A 21,510-nucleotide genomic window follows, 5' to 3' on the forward strand; every position below is an offset into this window, starting at 1 on the left:
TTTCCTATAACACACGAATCGTCGTTTTAAACGGCTCCAAAGACTCCAACTTCGTCGAATCGAAACGCATAAATTACATTACGTACCTTTTGCAATGCATATAGGTATTACGTACGTATGTACGTATACATAGAGTTATACACGTCCTTTCTTCTTTTCGAAAGAGAAACAGGTGCACATATACACAAATAAGAGAGAGAGAGAGAGAGAGAGAGAGAGAGAGAGAGAGAGAGAGAGAGAGAGAGAGAGAGGACAAGTTGGTTCGACAAGAAATCATTGAGAAAGAAAAAAAGAAAGAAAAAGAGAGAGAGAGAGAGAAAGAGAGAGAGACAGAGAATTTGCGCGACGTGACCGTGCTCGCGTATTTCGTTCGCGTATTCGCTTTACGTTTGGAGTATTTAAAGGCGGCACCACATGGAGTGCGATAAATGCACGAAATAGAGGCGAACGTATGTATACGTAGGTACAGTAGCCTGCGTGAATACGTTGTGGAAAAAGAAGAGAAAGAGAGGGAGAGAGAGGAGAGAAAAAGAAAAAGAAAAAGAAAAAGAGAAAGAGAAAGAGAGAGGGAAAGCAAAAGAGAGCCCAGCTGTAGCTCTTTCTAGTAATTAAAAATTATACAACTCGGTCCGTGCGTATCAAAGCTCCAACCGGCTTCGTTAACTTAATATTCAAAGCCTTACCTTTAACTCTTTTTACCTTTTCGAAGGTGCATCTAGGTTCTCTAGACTCTTCTCTCTCTCTCTGTCTTTTTTCGTTTTCTTTCCATCTCTCTCTCTCTCTCTAATTCTTTCTTTCTCCTTTTTTTCCTTCTCTTTCTATTTCTATTTCTATTTCTATTTCTCTCTCTCTTTCTCTCTTCTTTAAGTTTCTTCCTTTGTACCCTTTGTTACTTTTTCTTTTTTCTTTGTAATTTTCTAACGACATAATCCTCGTTGTATCCTATCTACTTATCGTCAAGCTCGATTTGGTAGAGAACGATCGTGAAGCTCGTTGTATCGAGCGTGTCGGAATTCGTGTTTCGTCGATGCGAGCCTGCGCGAACGTGCTTTCGACCGGACACAAGCCATAAGTGCTTTCGAACGCTTGTCTACCACCCTCTCTTTCTCTATCACTCTCTCTCTCTCTCTCTGTCTTTCTGTCTCTGTCTCTATCTGTGTTTCTCGTTCGCTTTATCTATCTCATGGGTGTAATCTCCGAACGGGACGAGCGTGTACGTATTACACCATGTGATACGGATTTGTAAAGGGTAGGAGACTTTTCTGTGGGATTTCTGGGATGAAATTCGGAATAGGGGTAGGAGGGTGAAAATGTTTAGAAAAAAAAAGGAAAGACTTCGTTCGCTCGCCCGCGAAAATGTATGTGTGTGTGCGCGCGCATTATATATATTTATTTATATTATTTATATACGTATTATTTTTTTCTTTTTTCTTTTTATACGTAGAAATAGTATCGTTATTTACAATTTGATATTATTTTAAATCGCATACAATGAGTATATAACGTATGACGTTTGTTTAAGCCACTATATATTTAAGTTAATTCAACGTACTTCAAGGAGATTTCTCGAATTATTTTACACGAATTTATTTCGTAGAGATAGCTACGGATTCGAGATATAACAAGCAACGAGAGAAGATAAACCCCTCTCTAGAATAACCGTTTCAGAGGTTTGGAAAGAAAAACAATATCTCTGCGAACTAAACACGTGTGTCTCGTGGTTTTTGGTTACCGCGCTTAGTTTAAGGCCTTTGCTTGACTAAGTATAAACATTCGTTTCTATTATTGAGATTAGAAATTAACAAAAAGGAGAAAGAAAAAGAAGAAAAGAAAATATCTCGAGAAATAATAAATAATTTAATCGTTTTTAACATTAAAAAAAAAAAAAAAATCAATAAAAATGATAGACTCCGTTTTCTATGGATACTTAGGCGAGCGAAGGGTTATTAAAAAAAAGATGTAATAATAATAATAATAATAATAATAATAATAATAATAATAATAATAATAGTAATAATAATAATAAAATAAAAATAAAAAAAAGAAGAATGGTGATAGAAGAATAAATAAAACGATTTCAGTGGCATTACCGATTTAACACGACAATTTTAAATTCTGTTTGTAGTCTAAAGGCGCATCGTGAGGAGAACTTCTGTATCCACTTTATTCACAAGACTGTCACTGGTAGTAACTGTTGGAATAACAAACAGTAGGATGTCGATCCAACCAGCCGGATTATTTTCAAGGCTTTCTCTATATAAAACTGTCGAGAGCATCGTCCAAATATCGTCGCCTCTGCCCTTTACTACGTGAGTAAATGCATTAATAAGTTATTCGTTTTCGGAGGACGAGTAGATAAATGTTTGTAACGAAAAGAAATAAGGAAAAAAGTAGAAACATTTGCCATGAGAAAATGTTGAGGGTCGTTGAGAAGGATAGAGAGTGGAAAAAAGGGGAGTATGGGGTAAGGGGGGAAAAAAGGATGTAAATTTTTCGTCGAGATTATAAAATCTTCTAACAAGGCCCCTACTAGTCTACTATAAATCTATAATCGTTTCTACAAAGAAAATAATCTGGATTCTTTCTTATTATTTCCGTGTTTTTGTAGTAATCAAGATTTATGTAGTTTGGATGATTTCGATTTATGGAGTTTGATATACAGGACGTACTATTTTTTAAGTTATTTCGATGGGAACTTTGTTTCTTTTCTTTTTTTTTTTCCCCCGACCAGAAGAAAAAAAAGAGAAAAAGAAAAACTATTCCAGAAAACGATAATTAGTATTTTTTCACGAAGACATATTTATCGTCGTAAGTGTAATATTTGGGGGAGTAAAAAAAAAGAAGCGCAGAGAAAAAAGAAATGGAAACAAAAAAGAAAAAACAGAGAAAAACACCCCGAAGGTACTCAGACGTTTCCTTTTTTTTTTTTTTTTTTTTTTTTTTTTAATATAAATTCTCGAGTCGGTATATAACCGTATTATATCTCGTACGATCTTTTCTATTTTCTCGTGGGTTGGAAAAAAAAGTTTAAAAACTGTATTAAAGTTCGCTTAGCAAGTTTTCTATTTCAATCTTACGAGGTTGCATTTATGCATTTTATATCCTCCGGCATAACGTATCACGGAAAAAAACACGACGAAAATGTTGGAATTAGAAGTTGTACCGGTACTCTCAACGTGCCGATACTACGTACGTACTAATAATATACATGTATCCATGCATTTATGCATGTATACATGCATACGTACGTACACGTGCGTGCATATATACACGAAAATGCACGTATAAGGCGGTGTTACGTATATATGCACATTCGACAATGTAGCTTATACCTTTATGCTTCTATACCGATATGACCATGCACATTTTTTTTTCCATTCGAATGATTCCCTATCGTCGACGTTCTCTCAACCCCTTTTATGCTTGCTCCTTCACTGTCGTTTTTTCGGAGAATCATTCGCGATATATACCTATATCGAATGGGCCATCGAATACGGGAAATGCATCGATTCCGTCGTTTCTCGAATGCATTTCCTCTCTCTCATCCCGAGCGAATATACTTGATAAAAAAAGTATGCTTCGTAAACTCTGCATACAATTTTTTCAAGATTTCTCTCTATGATTTGTCCGATGATTTCACGCGGTATTATTTCACGCGAAAAATATTTCGAATTATTTATTAAAGAAGTAAAATGAAAAGATACAATAATAATAATAATAATAATAATAATAATAAAATTTGACATACAAGTAGGCGATTATGAAAGCGGTCTAAATAAAAAAGAAAATTAAATAAACAAAGAAAAGAGAAGTGACAATTCGTTCATTGCGTAATTCGTATGACACTTATATGAATTAAGCAATAAATGAATTTTCTTTTTTAAGTCTTTTACTTAGATCACTTTCGTGGTCATCGTAGTGACTCGTTTAAATGATTTATGGATAAAAGAAACGAACGATATATTTCATATATATATATATATATATATATATATATATATATATATTTATGTATATTTATATTTATATGTATCGTTCACTTCTGTTAATTAGCAACGTACCTTCGACAGGGGAAAAACTTAACTAAAATTATTAACTTAATTACCGGATTTTGAATTTTACTTTATTTGAATAATGGTGTAAGCGTTGAATGGTTTTTCATTAATATATTTGATATTGGTTTCTACTAGCTAATTACGGTCAGAGATTAAATACGTTACATCAATAATAATACCTACTTCGTTTTTCGATATAGTGGATTATTCAAATATTATTCAAGCGTAAATAGCAGACATGGTAACGTGGTTAAATAAATAAAAGAAAAAAATAAAAGAAGAAAAAAGAAAGAAAAAAGAAAGAAAGAAGGAAACCAAGAGAAAAAAGAAAAGAAAAGAAAAAAAAAAGAGAGAAGAAAACATTGAATCAAAAAAAAAGAAACAGAAAAAAAGAGAGAAAGAAAGAAAGAAAGAAAAGAAAAGAAAAGAAAAGAAAAGAAAAGAAAAGAAAGGAAAAGAAATCGCCATTCGAACGTGAACCTTCCTCGTTCCTGGTTTCATAGACTTTTAATCGATTTTAATTGGCTACTCGCTATGAATTTGCCTCCCGATCGCTTCGAAATAATTGAGAAAGAGAGAGAGAAGGAGAGAGAGAGAGAGAGGGAGGGAGAGAGAGAGAGGGAGGAAGAGAGAACGCAAAATCAGTTTGCTTGTTGTTTCGTGGCGTGTTAGTTGGGAAAAAAAATTATTACGCCATATCGATGAGAAAGATCGGGAACGAGAAAGAAAGAGTAGGGGTGGTGATGTTGGCAGAGGGGAGAGAAGGGGAAATAAAAAGAAAAAAAGAAAGAAGAACAGAAAGATCGTAGAATAATAATGACATTCGTAGCAGAGAGAACAATTTAATCGCCTTCTCATTTCTCTCTCTCTCTCTCTCTCTCTCTCTCTCTCTCTCTCTCTCTTTCTCTCTCGTACACATTTTTTTTTCTTTCTTTGCACTATCATCATCAATTACATTTTTAACGAACGAAATCTGGTCTCGAAAGCTATCATTGAAAACCAAGCCGTCATTATCGCCGCTACTCACGATTGTTAACGCCATCACGTTCGAGAGCATACACGTACGCACATATACATATACACGCTTGCACGCACGCATGTATATATATATATATATATATTATGTCTATATATATATATATATAGTTTTATGAGTGATCTTCGATAATAGATAGCCTAATTACAAGAGGGGAAATACTTTAAGAAAAGATCGTGCCTTCGATAGATCGATCAACCGTTCGATTCAATGATCTGGATCAGTCCTTTATCGTCTCTAATGTTCTAAAGTTACCTAATTTACGCTTGGTTTATGTTTACCATGTTCCCTTTTAATCGTTTAAGAGATAAAAGCAAGTGAGTGTGGATCGTAAAAATGGGTCAATGTATTGGCTCTCTCTCTCTCTCTCTCTCTCTCTCTCTCTCTCTCTCTCTCTCTCTCTCTCTCTTTCTCTCTATCTCTGCTTTTCTCTACTGCTTTGATTTGTTCTATAAATACGAGGAAAGAATATTTAGTATAGATTCTTCCATTTTGATCTTCGATATATTAATATCGATAATTTTTCTCCCCTTTTATAATATATTTTCCAGGTTAATGAAAGTTCATGCTCGGCTTAACGATATTATAAGACGATATCTAAAAGGGAGAAGCTCCACTAATATGAACGTCATTCTGATAGCAGTAGAGACGAAGGAAACGCGATGCTTTTCAATTTAATAGAATGTTCAAAGCTTCTCAAACTTATATATATATATATATATATACATATAATTATATTATATATAATTTTATTTATGCTTTATGAACAGACACACAGATATATACCTAGACAGAGAAAGTCCATTAAATTTTCAACGATAAACTCGAATTAAGTTATTAACGTGCTAATGCTTTTTCCTCTCGTAGAACATTATTAGAAGTTATTTCTTTGTCTAATAGATATAGTCATCGTTTCGAAAATATCGAGTCGCACGAATGGGATTAAAACTCTTCTCTCTCTTTCTCTCTCTTTCGAATTTTACCGACCGACGAAAAGTTTGACTTTGCCTGCATGTAATTCTTTGAACGTAATTAGAGTGAATTTATACACCGTAAAGCGATGAATTTCGTTCGGAGAACTCTGTATATGGAATGGAACGTACGAGTTATATACAACACACACACACACACATACATACGTATATACATATACAGGCGCACTTACATATACAATCTTTCGTATTTAGCATACACATCACGCAACTTGTCGTTCTGTCAACGTCTACTACTCTCGAAATACATGTAAATCGATCCAACGTCTGAACACGACCGATTAAATCGTACGCGATGGTGTTTGCGACGATGTCAAGAGGCATTCCGTTGCGTACGGAAAATAATTCAAGTTGAATTTAGCGTTGTAACATCCGTTCATCGAATCACGTAATTCACGCTTGAAATATCCTCGGGGGAAAAGAAATTACGCTCATGTACCAATATTTTTTTATTTTCCGATCTCTCTCTCTCTCTACCCCCCCCCTCTTTTTTTTGAATCAAATCTTTATTCTTTTTCTTTTTTTTTTATTTAATCATATTATGCAATTAATCAAATACAAATGCGAGCGCATTTTACGAGCGCATCGTTGCACTTTCGACGTACGTACATCTACTATTCCAATTTTCTTTCCTTTTTTTTTAAATATTTATCGTTTTTTTCTTTCTTTCCCTTTTTTCATTTTTCTCCTCTTTCGTTTAATTCAAAATAAAGAAGGAGGGACGCAGGGAGGGGAGGCTCGTGACTGTAGACTTTTTTTATGTTACATTTCTTTTTCATTTTCATTTATTTATTTATTTATTTATTTATTTGTTTTTTCGCTCTCTTCTTCTCTCTTCTTTTTTTTTTCTTCTTTTAGGCTTTTCCTTTTTATTTTTATTCCCACGGATCGATTCGTTATATAATGTTTTCGCCTTAATTGCTGATTCGAGCTTTGCCGAGCGCGCTAGGAGGCTACGAACAACGCGTTTCTGACCACCACTCTGCTAACGCCTGCCCGATACACTTTTAATTGCGTTCGGATTTGCAATTCAGATTTTCGAAGCGCAGCCGACGTGCGCGCGCACGAGCGCCTCCATTCGCTCGGTCGCCTCGTTCGCTCACGTGCCCTCTTGCATATATTCGAAATTGAAAATTTCGCTGGAGTGTCGGCGCAAGACGAAATATCTTTCATCTGCTATCTCTCTTATACACACACACATCCCCACATATACACATATATACATACGTATATATGTACGATACAACACCTATTCATACATGTACGATACGAGAGAAAAAATATCGATCGGAGGTTGGCTATAAAAATCAAAATTTATTGAAGCGAATTCGTTTCGAATGAAACGAATTGATGAATTCGTTCAAATGAATTTCGATTTTGATATATGTTTCATTCATTCGTTCTATGTATTCTTCTTATACGTTCACTTCCGCCATACATTTTGGTTTTACATATTTCTATGTTTTATATTGTATTCATTTGATCTATTCAATGTTTCTTTTTTTATTTGGCCTTATTTGTTTCCTTCTCATTTCTATCTCTCTCTCTCTCTCTTTCTTGTTTTTTATTTATTTTTTTATTTATTTTTTTAACCAATTAAACGAACGTACGTTATCCGCACGTTTGTTTTTGTTATTCGGAACTCGTCCAATTTTTTCCTTTTATCTTTCTTTCCCTTCTTCTTTCTCTCTCTCTCTTTTTTTTTTCTTTTTCGAAAACATGAGATTACCGAACGAAAGATGGATGTAGCAAGGAAAGTGCTAGCACGCGAGACGTTTTTATACTATATCCAAAAGATAAGACGGATAGTAGACTTGTACGGGTCGACGAGACGGCGACTACGTTATTGTTTGGTTGAGAGTAAAGTACGACGAGAGGAATCGTGAAATTTTATTATTCCTTAGCAAAGTTTACGTTCTCCTTTATGTCTCGTAAAAGAAAAAAAAAAATACGAAAAAAAGAAGAAAAATAAAAGATAAAGGAAAAGAAAAAACAGGAAAGAAAAAACACACCGACACCCGTCGTGCATATCTGTACGAAAACGAAATTTTCTATTCGAAATCGTAAAAGATAAAGAAAAAAAAAAGAAAAAAAATAGAGAGAGAGAGAGAGAGACAAACAAAAAGAGTTAATTTCAATTTGAAGTCATGCACTACGCACGAGAAATTCCTTTGAATATTTCATCGAGGAAAATTGCATTCTCGCCAACACGCACGATGACAATTTGCGTTCGTTACTATCGTCATCCTCTTCTCGTTGATCGCTAATAATAACTCGTCATCGTATCTCATTTCGTATTAATCGAATACTGAAGTGAATCGATTCGTTCTACTTGCCAATTAAAAACACGTATCATTGTAATTACTAATTTTAGTTCTTATTGAAAAAAAAAAAAAAAGGGAAATAAAAAAATACTTTGTTGATCTTTAAAATTGAAAAAGGAAAGGAAAGAGAGAAAGAAGAAAGTTCTGTCTCGACAGAGACCTTAGACTAATTTAACATTCTTTCTGTATTTCTTCTTTTTTCGTTTTAATTATTACTATTATTATTATCATTAATATTATTATCATTATTGAAGTAAAAGATGAATTGCATTTTACACGTTCGCGAAAAGGTTTGAAGAATAAAATACGAACTGGGATATATCACATTAAATGATGACAAAATAATAAGTCGACTCGGTGTACGGTGTAAATCCGTCTAGTAACGAAGATGGAGTGGTGTTCCTGGTGGTCTTACAGTTTTATGATTCGTCGAGAAAAAGAGAGAATGAGTGAGAGAGACAGAGAAAGAGAAAGAAAGAGAGAGAGAGAGAGAGAGAGAAATCGTCCATTCAAAGTCGCGACGACGTCGTTATTACCAAGGATTACTCCAAGTGGCGTAAAGTGGTGTTTTCCCGTGTATACACATAGAAAAGGGAAGAGACGCAGACACGTCTATGATGTCGTATCTCCCGACGTTAAATCCTCCTATCCAAGTATATTTCGTTATATACACACACCTAATTTCCTCCAATGCTTTCCCTATTTTTTTCTTTTTTCTTTTCTTCCCCCTCAGATGAATTATAAATGTTCGGTTTTTGCATGTTTCGTGTATACATCATCCTACCTACTTACCCTACCTACCTACCTACCTACCTAGCTACCTAGCTACCTAGCTACCAACATATTCCTTTTAATTCCATCAGATTTTCCATTCTCTATAGTATTCTCCGCTTATCGTACAAAAAGTAAAATATTTCTTTCCATTGATATAAATTCTATGAAAGTCAAGTGAAACTCGCAAGACTTTACTCCTCCTAAACTTTTAATACTTTTCTAATTCAAAGGGTACACATTGATACGTACATAAGTAACGAAGTAAGTATTTACTCTTATGACGTATAATACATACTATATAGTAGGATCTCGTTAGGATAACGAAGTACGCGAGCTCGTGCCAACTTTCAACTTCTTCTTTGTGTAATAATCCGTTCAATTTGTTAAAGCAGAATCAGGTAACAGGTAGGTAGGTAGGGACCCAGCTAGATAGATATTCTCTTCAATTATAGTAGACATTTAATAGGACGATGTGTTAGAATAAATTTCGTATATATTATACGATATTGTAGATATCTCCGAGTTCACCCTTCTTCTTCTATTCTCTGCGATGATTACGACATTTGAAAAGAAAAAAAAGAAAGAAAAAAAAAAGAAAAAAGAAAGAAAGAAAGAAAGAAAGAGGATCAATGCCAGGTATTACTCTTTTGGGGGGGAAAAAAATACGATCATTATTATGTTTCATTCTTCTCTATGATTTTAACGAGTTTTAGATAAGACGGCCAAGTAGCGAGTGGAAAGAGGGATGGTAAAAGAATGTAAAAGGGTGAAAGAAGGGGGAGGTTAGTCGAAGGAGGGAAGAGGGGTATATAGAAAAGTCGATCGAACGGCCGATTCTCTTCTTTTGAAGGAGCCGCCGTTAACCTCGATCGGACTTCTCTCTCACGAAGTACGAGAGCCACGTACACTCTCTCTCCTCTTTCTCTCTTTCTATATATATATATATATCTTTCTCTCTCTCTTTCTCTTGGATGTAGCGCGCGTTGGCAATGGCAAAGGGAGCCAAAGGCGTTTTCTATCGCGACGGGTGTTGCCATGACACCATGAAACCTGCACCCTGCTTCTAAATCCCTCACTCTCTCTTTCTCTCTCTCTCTCTCTCTCTCTCTCTTTCACTCCCTCTTTCTATCTTGCTCTACCCTCCGTATCCTCCCTCCTTCTCTCTTTCATTCTCTCTCTCTCTTTCTCTCTCTCTTTCTCTATCCATCTAGCTATCTATCTATCTATCTTCATCTCTCTCTTACTCCTTTACTCTCGTTTTATACACTCGAGCGCCGGGCAACGACAATTCCGTGCCTCGAATTTGCTAGGAATACTCGTAAAGTACGTACATTTTAAAGCACGGAAGGTCTTCGTTTCGATACGTTTTCAGAATTAACGAACTAAGACGAGCTGTTTTTCTTTTCTTTTTCTTTGTGTTTTTTTTTTCCTTTTTTTTTATTTTTTCTTTCGTTTTTTCTTCTTTTTTTTTTTTTTGCTTTTTCTCACGAGTTAAGAAAGTCTCTTAGAAAGGTTCTAGAGTAACGAGTGATCTTGTTAAATGTTTCTAGATTTAGCGATATCGTTAAAGAATTTTACTCGAGGATGTATTATTCATTTTTTATTGGATCGATATATATATATATATATATATATATATATATATATAAATAATTGTTTTTGATCATTAAATTATTATTCGAATATTTCAAAGAAATTTCTTGATATTTATAATGAATTATAATAGATAGATAGGTAATATAATGTACTCGGTATATTATCATCGATCAATCCTAATCATAATTCTTAATGCATAATTATTTATATTTATGAAAATATTTATATATAGTATCTGTAAATACTACATATAAATATTTTCATATATAGTATCTATTTCGTAATATTTTCATTCATAATATTTATGATTTATATATAATATCTATAACTTGATCAAATTACATACAAGTTGATCAATCATTTTGTTATGGTGGAGACGCGTTCTATGGTTGAAGGACGCGTTTTTCTGAGAATAGGAGAAATTACTTCCTTTCTTTTTTCTTTTCTTTTTTTTTGGACTATTTTTACTATGATCTTTGCTCGAGAAGTACTCTCAGAGACTTTAACCTTACACTGGCAGGACCAGAAAAGAAGAAGATTTTACAGCAGCGACGCTAGCCGATTCCGCGCCATTACGCTTCCGGAGCTTTAAAAGCACGATGCAAAATCTCTTTCTGGCAAGAATCAGCAGATACTCCATTCGAAGACGCAGCTTTGGCAATGTTCCAATCGTTCACTGAGAAAAAAGAGAGAAAAAGAGAAAGAGAGAGAGAGCACCTTGTCATTTCTTGTTTTTATTTTCTTTTTCTTCTTTCTTTCTTTCTTTCTTTTTATTTTTTCTTTTTTTTTATATATTTCTCTTCCTCATGCAAAATTCGAAATATCTTGTGAACGAATACGTACTAGTTGCCTTTGGTCCTTCCGTCCATCAGAAAATTATTCGGCTGAAGAACTTCGTGTAAATTTTTTTGTATATTCGATTTTTATCTCGACTCAACGCACAAGAAGTTTATTTCGATCGCTATCACGCGATAAATGTCGATTCGATCTCGTCCGGCAGAACGTTTACTTTTTTACCGTATATAAGTACATACACATATGCAGGGTGAGTTTTTCTCTTTTCTTTTCTTTTCTTTTTTATTTATTTTCTTTTGTTACACCCAAATACCTCGAGTACAATAACGCATTTTTGTAAATCGAAGTTTCTTTCCAGAAATTGTTTGATTCTTTTGGGGGGAAAACGTAACAGTATTATCACTTATTTTTATTTCAAATAGAAATCTTCATAATTTTTGTAATGGCATTTTAAACGAAAAAAAAAATAAAAGAAACGAACGACTTTTTTTGACTTTTTTTTCTTTTTTCTTTCTTTCTTTTTTTTTTTTTAATCCAATCTCCATCCCGCGCGATATTAAACATATCTTGTACAAACGAAAAAATTTAGAGCAAATAGAAAATATAAGAGAGAACAAATATTTATTTGTTAGAAAAATATTATTTCAATAAATATTGAAAATATATATCGTACTGATTTTTCGATACACATGACAGGATCGAATAAAATCGAATGGAATCGTACAGAATTCTATAGACAAGACGCAATCACAATCACAATCACAGTCACAATTACAATCACGATCACGTACATATCTCCATCGAATTAAAAATAAAAAATTTTGTTATGTTATGAGCCGGGCAAAATGAAACAGTTTTAATCTCGAATTTTCTTTTATCAAAAAATAGAACCATCTTTGTTATCGAGAACAATTAGATGTCATTAATATAAAAAAAAAACAACAAGAGAGAAAGAAGAAAAAAGTACCAGCTCACCCGTTATATTGTATATGTAATTTTGATGAAATAATTCTTTAAGAAATATCCTCTTGAAGAGTCATTGATCTTCGAGGAAGTTTCTATTTTAAAAACTTATTGATCGGCGAGCGAACTTCGAAGCACAGTTCGAGTAATATCTAAAGATAAAATCTTACTTCGAAATGACACGTTCTCTCTCTCTCTTTTTCTCTTTGTCTGTCTGTCTGTCTGTTTTTCTGTACGAACGAACGAAGCTACGATCTTCGAAGGAGAACTCTCGTCTCTTGACTTTTCCATTCTCGTACGCGTCGTCGAGGCGTATCGATCGATGCTTTCACGAGCAGTTAACGCACATACTTACACACATACTTAGATACATATCTACTCTACTCTCTAACGTAGATACATACATATATATATACCTACATACATTTAGATATCCTACGTTATCCAAAAATATTCCTAAACCATGGATTTTCTCTGGTTTTAGTGAAAAATTTATTAGCTAACATATATCCCTATAAATGCGATTGAATTTAAATCGAGTTGAATTTACAACGCTATCTTAGCAATGATTGCCTGTAGCGAGGAAGCATCACCAGCACCACCACCAGCATATCAGCATTCAGTATCGATATCAGCACCAGGACCAGTACCAGCACCAACAGCACTACTTCCAAACGATAAATTTCTTGGACTTTATCCAGCCAGGTTTATTCGTGTTTGTCTTACGTTTAAATCCCGTCTAGCCTCTGTTATTCTCATCGAAATGAAACAAATTTTAGGATAGGAGTTATCGAATGGCATCGATTTATATTTTTTTATTAAAACTAATCATCGATATTTAATAGACATGCTTCTACGAAGAACGTTGAAATAATTTCATTCTACAATTTGATACTATCTCTCTCTCTTTTTTTTTTTTCTTTAAAATCGTCAAAATCGCAAAGTTTTTATTTGCTCTTTCTCTCTCTCTCTCTCTCTTGAAAAAAGAGCAATCGATGGACTCCTCACGTTCGCAGGAAAACACGTGTGAAGACGAAGGGTTTCCGAAAGGGTAGTTACCCCCGCGAATGGCAATTTTTGGCATTTCCGAGGATAAGCCGACCGTGGTGAGAATTTTTTCGGGGAATAAGATGAAAGGTAAACTTTAGGTTTTTCCACGTATGAGGAATCTCTCCTCTGTATTGACCAATCTCTCTTTCTCTCTTTCTCCCTTTCTTTCTATCTTTTCCTATCTATCTGTCTAGCTATCTCTCATCGATATACATTCCCCATCTTTTTCTTATTGGTCTTACAAGCCATTCCGGGTTCAGTAGCAACACGCTGCCAAAGAAAGCCATGTCGAGTGAGTACGTTGCAAGGGTGTTTCCAAGAGCAGCTGAGCGTCGAAGGAATAGGAGGAGAGCAAGAGAAAAAAGAAAAAGAACAAAAAGAAGAAGAAGAAGAAGAAAAAGAAGGATAGAAGAAAAGAAAGAATAAAGGAACACGTTGCGAGAAACGAAGGAGAAGCAAAAGAAGTGAAGAAGGGTGGAAAACGAGACGCGGGGTTCGATGGACGAGGATGATGTTGGAGGATGGAGGAGGTGGAAGAGGGTGCAAACGGAAAAGAAATTCCCATTACTTTGGGGAGCGTCGTCTAGAACCCTTCTTCTTCTTCTTCTTCTTCTCTTCTTCTTCTTCTTCTTCTTCTTCTTTCTCCTCTTCTTCTCTTTCTTCCTCCACCTCGTCCACCTACACTACTCGGTGGAGCTCTGACTCGTGGTCTGCCGCGCACTATGAGTAAGGGAAAAGGAGAATAAGATAGAAAGAAATAGGGAGAAAAGAGAGACAGAGAGAGAGAGAGAGAGAGAAAGAAAGAGAGAGAAAAAGGAGGGAGGAGATTACACGCATGTGCCAGAGCGCCGGCGGTCTATCGATTTCTCTTGGTTCTCACGAACGCCATAAGACGGCGCCTTCGTAGTCACGCTCTCAACAGAGCACCAGCACGCCACCCAAAACAGCCTCGCGTATCGTCGCTACCGGGCTGCCTTTTCAAGGTTAACCAAGACGATATATATACGAGCGACCACTAAGTGCCAAGGTGCCCGGTACAAAATAATTTATCTTCTTTTTCTCGGTCTCTATTTTCCTTTTCTTTTGTTTCGTTAATTATTATTATTGTTATTGTTATTATTGTTTTGAGATTAACCGATATCATCCCTCTCTCTCTCTCTTTTTTCTCTCTCTCTCTCTCTCTTTCTCTCTTATAACTAATTCCTCGCCCACCTCCCCCCTTCCCCGACTGCTCTGCTATCGTTTGTCAAGTAGAACTAATTTCATCTAATTCTTTTCTCCTTATTTATTATTCATATTATTATCTATCCCTTGTTCTTCTTCTCGTCGGCTTTTTCTCTCCTACTTTACGTTTCATTTACATATAAGCGCGAGTGACCGAAACACGCGCCGCTGGGGATACGAGTTTATATAGTTTCCACTGCGAACTTGTGTGTGAGAAGAAAGGAATCAACAGCAACACCCAATAGTAACAGCAACAGCGGTATCTTTATCATCTTCTCATCATCACCATTATCACCACCACCATCATCATTATCATCATCATCAAAGTTGGAAAACAGTGACGAAGAACTGTGTGTACTTCTGTGTGATCTTCTTCCTCCTCTTCTTCTTCTTCTTCTTTTTCGTCTTCTTCTAAGTAAGTGTTATCACGATCTCCGTTTTTCTTTTGATCGAGACACATATATATATATACATACATACATACATACATATATATACGTATATATATATATACGTATATGCATTCGTATATGCATATGTGCATATACACGTGCTTTCGAACCAAGTTCCTCGGTAAGAAAAGAATAAAGGAAAAAGAAAAAGGGAGTACCTTGTGAAAGATCAAAGGCACACTCCTTTTCTTCCGGCTTCCGGAACTCATACTCCTCTTTCTTTCTCTTTTTCTTTTTCTTTTTCTTCTTCCTCCTCCTCCTCCTCTTCCTTCTCCTTTTCTCCTTCTTCTACTTCTACTTCTACTTCTACTTCTACTTCTCGACTTTTCTTCGGGTTATATTTCCATTGCTCAAGGCGACTCGTAAGAGCTTTCCCTCCTTTGACAAACGTTTTTCCCTCTTCTTAGTTTCTCGCGATTCTTATCCACCAATTAGTAAAGACGACGTTGAGAAGGAGATTGTGTTGTGAGAGACTATGTTTGAAACGAAGGATCTCTTTTTTTTTCTCTCTCTTTCTTTCTCCTTTCTCTTTCTCTCTGTTTTTCTTCAAAATCGTTTTTCAAATTATTCGAAAACGACGAATTCGATGTATTCGAGACGATTTTATTCGTTTCGATTCGTACTCGAGTACGTTACTCCGACAATTTCGTAGTAATCGAGAATCGATAAGGAACATAGACACGATGGTCGGAGAGGCAGTTCACCCCTCGATCGGGTCGTACTTGGAGGGACGACAAACTAGGGTTCCTAATGATCCTAATATTTTATCTAGAGAATAAACAATCTTTTGCAATATTCCGTGTAACGAAGAATGTTACAAAATATGAACGATTATTCTTAAAGCTTTGAGCAATCAGAACTATTTAAGGAATTTTAATTACTATTGAAACATTCTTACGAAATGTCTATTCTATCAATTTTGTTCCATTAACAGATGTATATAAAACTTTCTTTCTCTTTCTACAGAGTAAACAATATTTTACAAATTTCACATCATAATCTCGTAATAAATTTTTATCATTTCTGAAACATTCTATCTGAAACTTTATCTTATTAACGCATATACAGAAATCTCTCTTTCTCTCTCTCTCTCTCTCTTTTCCTCTTTTAGAAGTTCTTTAAGAAATCCTCTTATCAACACTATCTATAATACGTAACAACGAACGAAGGGATTTTGTTAGGGATGAGAATAATCGTAAAGACTAGATTACGATCAACATGGCCTATCTCTTTTCATTTCATGATACGATCGACATAAGCTTTCAGAGAAGTAAATTGACGTAGGTAGAGATAAAACGAGAAAGGGAGAAATATAGAAAGAGATAGAAAGTGTTAGGAAAGGGTAGAATAGTGCTCGCTATTGTACCACACGAGGCTATTGCTCGCGATTTAACCGGTGATGTTAGTAGTAGTGATGGTGATGTTTGGTAGTGGTGGTAGTGACGGTGATGGTGGTGGTGGTGATGGTAATGGTAGTGGTGGCAGTGGCAGTGGCGGTGGTGTTGCTAGAAGGGACAGGAATTGTCGACAATACGGCTGTGAGTTTTCAGAGGCAACCTTTTTCTCCCTCGTGCCGGGAGCCACGATAAGCGCCGTTATCTTTTGTCGGGTACGATAATCCAAAGGATCTCGACGGTTTCAGTTCTTTGGCCATCTCCTAGTTCATGCAAAATTTTTTCTCTCTTTCTCTCTCTCTTTTTCTCTTTTTTTTTTCTCTGTCGTTCTATCTCGTTTTTTCTCTCTCTCTCTCTTTCTCGTGTCTAGCAAGTACGGGCCACGAACGCAATCCAGCTGAGCAAGAGCAGCCTGAAGCAATGCAACCGAGTACACACAGAGAGCGTCGAGGAGAGCCAAGCGAGTAATTCTCGAGCTTGTTACGCGGCGCGTCTCGAAAAGAGCCCTCTCTCACTTGTTCCATCCTCTTTCTCTCTCCTCTCCTCTCCTCTCTTCTCTCTCTCTCTCTCTCTCTCTCTCTCTCTCTCTCTCTCTCTTATTCTCTTTCTCTTTCTCTCTCAACACGGCGTTAGGTAATTCGAAAGCAATTTGAATTAACGTGCACCGGCAGAGGAAAGTAATTACGAGTTGGGTGGTGTTAGTGCTGGTGGTGAAGCACCCTGCTACTACGATTTATATATATATATATATATCCATATATATATATATGTATACATACATATATATATGTATGTATATATATATTTACGTATATATACATATATGTATATATAATGTATACATGTAATATATACACTCTCTCTCTCTCTCTCTCTCTCTCTCTCTCTCTCTCTCTCTCTCTCTCTATTTTCGTTTACATATATGTAATCTATCTACATATGTACGTATTAAGGCTTGAGGTTAGGTTGATTAAAATTTACTATGCAAATTAGATGGCGTTGTGGAGTATGTACGATCGGCAATGGCCGGAGGATGAGTATGGGGTTGATGTACAACTGAGGGATGTCATGAGAGAGATAGAGATAGATAAATTGATACAGAGAGAGAGAGAGATGATGGAGGATCGTTCGAGTGGGTGGAAGACAGATCGAGTCTCTTAATTCTCAACGTTGATAAATTTCGTCGATCCTATCTCGAAGAACGAATATTACCATTGGAGTCACGTATTTCCTCTTCCTTCGAGAAGCAAGAGAGGATATAAAACGGGGGTGGGTGATGACGACTACCTGCGAGTCGTTTTCACTCGCATTAGAAGAGATAACAAGCTTGAATAAGTAATTGCGTATTCGTTAGAAGCTTATTACCCTTATGATTACATTTTGTCTACGTCGATCGATCGCTAATCTCATTTCTTTCTTTTTCTTTTTGTTTGTTGTTGGTTTTCCTTTTTCTCATTAAATACGTATAATTCTCTTTCTCTCTTTCTCTCTTTTTCTCTCTCTCTCTTTTCTGTGTGTCTCTGGAGTCTGCTCGACGAATATCAGACGAAATTCAGATTTCCCCGAGATATATAATGTTTTTATTACACTTGGAACTTGGGATTTAAAGACATACTCGATTTGAAAGAGACATCGCAAAGTAAATTCTATAGAAAAATATATCTTGAAATGCGTTTAACCCGATTCTCCGATATATGTTTGCGTTTGTGTGTGTGTGCACGTTTTTTGTTTTCGAATGGCAACTTTAAAAGTTTGACGGTTAAGTACTTATACCTGCTCGATGCGAATGCAAGAAAAGAGAAGGAAAGAATGAAGAGAAACGAGAGAGAAAAAGAAAGAGAGAGAGAGAAAACAAGAATAAAGAAAACAGAAAGATAGGAGAAAGAGAAAAAGAACTCAATTCCCAACGTGAGTTATTTATAAAACTCCCAATGACGTTTTCTAACTCTATTCACAATTTCCTACCATTGAAGCATGGAATGGAAATAAATTATCAGAGAAAACTGTTACGCTTCTATGGGCTCGTTCGATTTATGCAAACGCAATATCGCCGATTAAGGGACTTTGGATAGAGCTAACTTTTTCGAAGAAACTTTTATAAGTAACTCGATGGTACCGAGTAAAATAACTAAAAGAGAGAGAAAAAGAGAGATGAAAGAAGCTTTCAAAAAAACAGATATATAGATATAATTACATTATACATATATTTTTTAAAGAAAAATATATATGTATAAGAATATAAGTATAATTTGAATGTGTATAATTTAAAAGGCCTATTGATAAATCTCGTTAACTTTTTTGAATGAACCTGTTCTCGATGCGTGACCAACTATAACAATAGAAATCAGCTGATTATATATAATATATGTTTAAATCAGATAGTCATATATATATATATATATATAGGTGTATATACACACTCATTAACAGTGTTCTTTTTAAATCCAACACGTCCGCGATAAAATGCGAATATTATTCTTCAGAAATATTCTATTATCATAACAAAACGATCTCTAATGAGATTAAAAAAGAACAAACCCTGATAATATTTTATAGATCGAAATTATAAACGTTAACACCATGGAAGATTCTGATTTCAAGAGGACAATTTAATCCTCGAGTCGAATTAAATAGCTCGTTCTAAGATTTTCCCTTTTTTTTCTTTTTCTTTTTCTTTTTCTCTCTTTAATCTTTCTCCATTTCTTTCAATTTCTCGTTAGGAACGAGATATCGCTGAGGAATATCGTCTTCCAGTGAATCAGAAAGAAAGCTTTCCTTTTCTCTATATATACTTATACCTATATACACACACAAATATATATATATATATTGTATATTGTGTGTATATACATAAAATATATATACATACGTACAAAATATATATATACAAAATATATACACATACACACACACCTATCTTTCTTTTTCTTTCTCACTCTCTCTTATATATCCCGCCGTAAGCATAGGCCGAAGGGTGAGTTCTAGCTCGAGGCATGTACACTCTCGGGGTAGGCGAATTGATCGCGTTGGGGTAGAATCATCCATCACCGAGTGACAGTCCCGGAGCTAAGCCCTCCCTTTCCAAGGCTGCTGCTGCTGCTGCTGCCCCTCTGAAAAGGTAGCTAGCTAGCTCTCTTCCCTCCGAACGAAGAGAGATGGACACTACCAACCAACGGAGGCGTAAAGGGGATGCTTTCGTTGGATCGTGGATGAAGAGTGAGGTGGAGTTGGGTGGGGAAGGGAGGGGTGGAAGTCGGGGTGGGTGAAAGAGGGAAAACGGTGGCGCCCTCGAACGACGTCCGACGAAGCAACCAATGCCCTACGACAATGCTCGACAGATCCTATGGGACGAAGATCTTCTCTCTCTCTCTCTCTCTCTCTCTCTCTCTGTATCTTTATCTCTATCTATCTCTATCTACCTCTGTTCTATCTCTTTCTGTTTCTCTGTGTTCGTTTTTTTCTTTCTTTCTTTTTTCTTCCTTCTCCCTAAACTCTCTGCTCTTCTTTAATCTATCTCTTTCCTTTTACATCTTTTTATATCTCGTCTGGTTCTTCTTCTCATCGATTATCTTCATTCCATAATCCCTTCGTATATATTCATTACGATAATTCGTACGTAACAATCGTCGTTTATCGTCACCGACAATACCTGGATAATCAAATTTTTGGTTAATTTTAACATAAAATTGTTCGTTACGTTCCACTTCATTTTCGTCAGAGATTACTGATGAATTCAATATAATTTTCAATGTTATTATTCATCATGGGAAGTGGCAATTTATTAATGGAAACGATCGTACATACGTGAAATATATATATATATTATATATAATATGTTTATGAGAGAGAATCAGAGGGAAAGAGAGAGAGAGAGAGAGAGTTTGAATATTTCCGTATAATGCTTCGAAGCTTATGGAAGCTTATGGAAAGGTGAATACATGAGATATTCGATAGATATGAAATAATAGATAATAGAGTTTTGTCGATGCGATTCTCTCTCTCTCTCTCTCTCTCTCTCTCTCTCTCTCTTTATCTTTCTTTTGCCCTAGGTATATTTCAAATATTTCAATCCAATAATACTATTCGGCTTTATTCACTCGAACGGTTTGCTTCTCGAATAAATCCATTCAACGTAATGCCTTATTCGCTCTAGGAGTTCACTTATCTCGATGATGTTACCCGTTATATAAGATCGTCTAATTCGATCTTACGGTTGCTTTCACGAGAGGGAATTAGATTTATTCCTTTTCCTTAAGAAAAGATCACGTAGAAAAGCTTTGGGATCGTAGCTCGAGAGTGGAGGCTCACTTATCGATTATTACGTAAACGCCTGGCACGTAACCGAAACGAGAATGAGAAAAAGATGAGTCGCTTTCCGTGACATAATAGAATTCTATCTTCTTAAAGCGTGTGCTCTCTTGTGCTCGCTACGTTGTATCGAAGATTATAATTTTTTCTCTCTCTCTCTCTCTCTCTCTCTCTCTCTCTTCTTCTCTTCTCTTTTCATTTTTTTCTCTTTGTTTTCTTTCTTCCTGAACGTATAAGGGAGAGGGAGGGTTGGGAAAAGGGAAAAAAAAATATGGAGGGCTAAAAGGAAAAAAGAAAGGTGTCATGTATTTGCGCGAAATGAAAAAAGAAGAATTTGAAAACGAAAAAAAAAGAAAGGAAAAGAAGGAGAAAAAAAAACTCACCCTCGAAATATAATCCATCAATATTGACAAAATTTTCTTCGATTACGTTCTTTGAAAATAAAAAAAAAAAAAAAGAACCACCGAAAGTCTAATAAGAGAAATGAAAAAAATAAAACGATACCGAGTGTGCAAGGTCTGTATTAATAATTAAAAACAAAAACGAC

General features: G+C 35.5%; 1 protein-coding gene across 4 annotated transcripts in view; it reads left to right on the forward strand.

Annotated features, from left to right (window-relative positions):
• The first annotated feature begins 2,290 nt into the window (after positions 1 to 2,290).
• LOC127068912 (frizzled-2-like) overlaps positions 2,291 to 21,510 on the forward strand; it is a 132,732-nt gene continuing 113,512 nt past the window's right edge. For 2 of the 4 annotated variants that reach the window (XM_051005307.1, XM_051005315.1), the window contains exon 1: positions 14,509 to 15,224. The gene's annotated coding sequence lies outside the window, so the exon portion shown is untranslated. Of the gene's footprint in view, positions 2,310 to 14,508; positions 15,225 to 21,510 lie in introns of those variants that run through there. The other 2 variants (XM_051005309.1, XM_051005310.1) reach the window with 2 other exon arrangements.

The sequence above is a fragment of the Vespula vulgaris genome, chromosome 14 (assembly GCF_905475345.1).
Source record: "Vespula vulgaris chromosome 14, iyVesVulg1.1, whole genome shotgun sequence".
Classification (NCBI taxonomy): domain Eukaryota; kingdom Metazoa; phylum Arthropoda; class Insecta; order Hymenoptera; family Vespidae; genus Vespula; species Vespula vulgaris.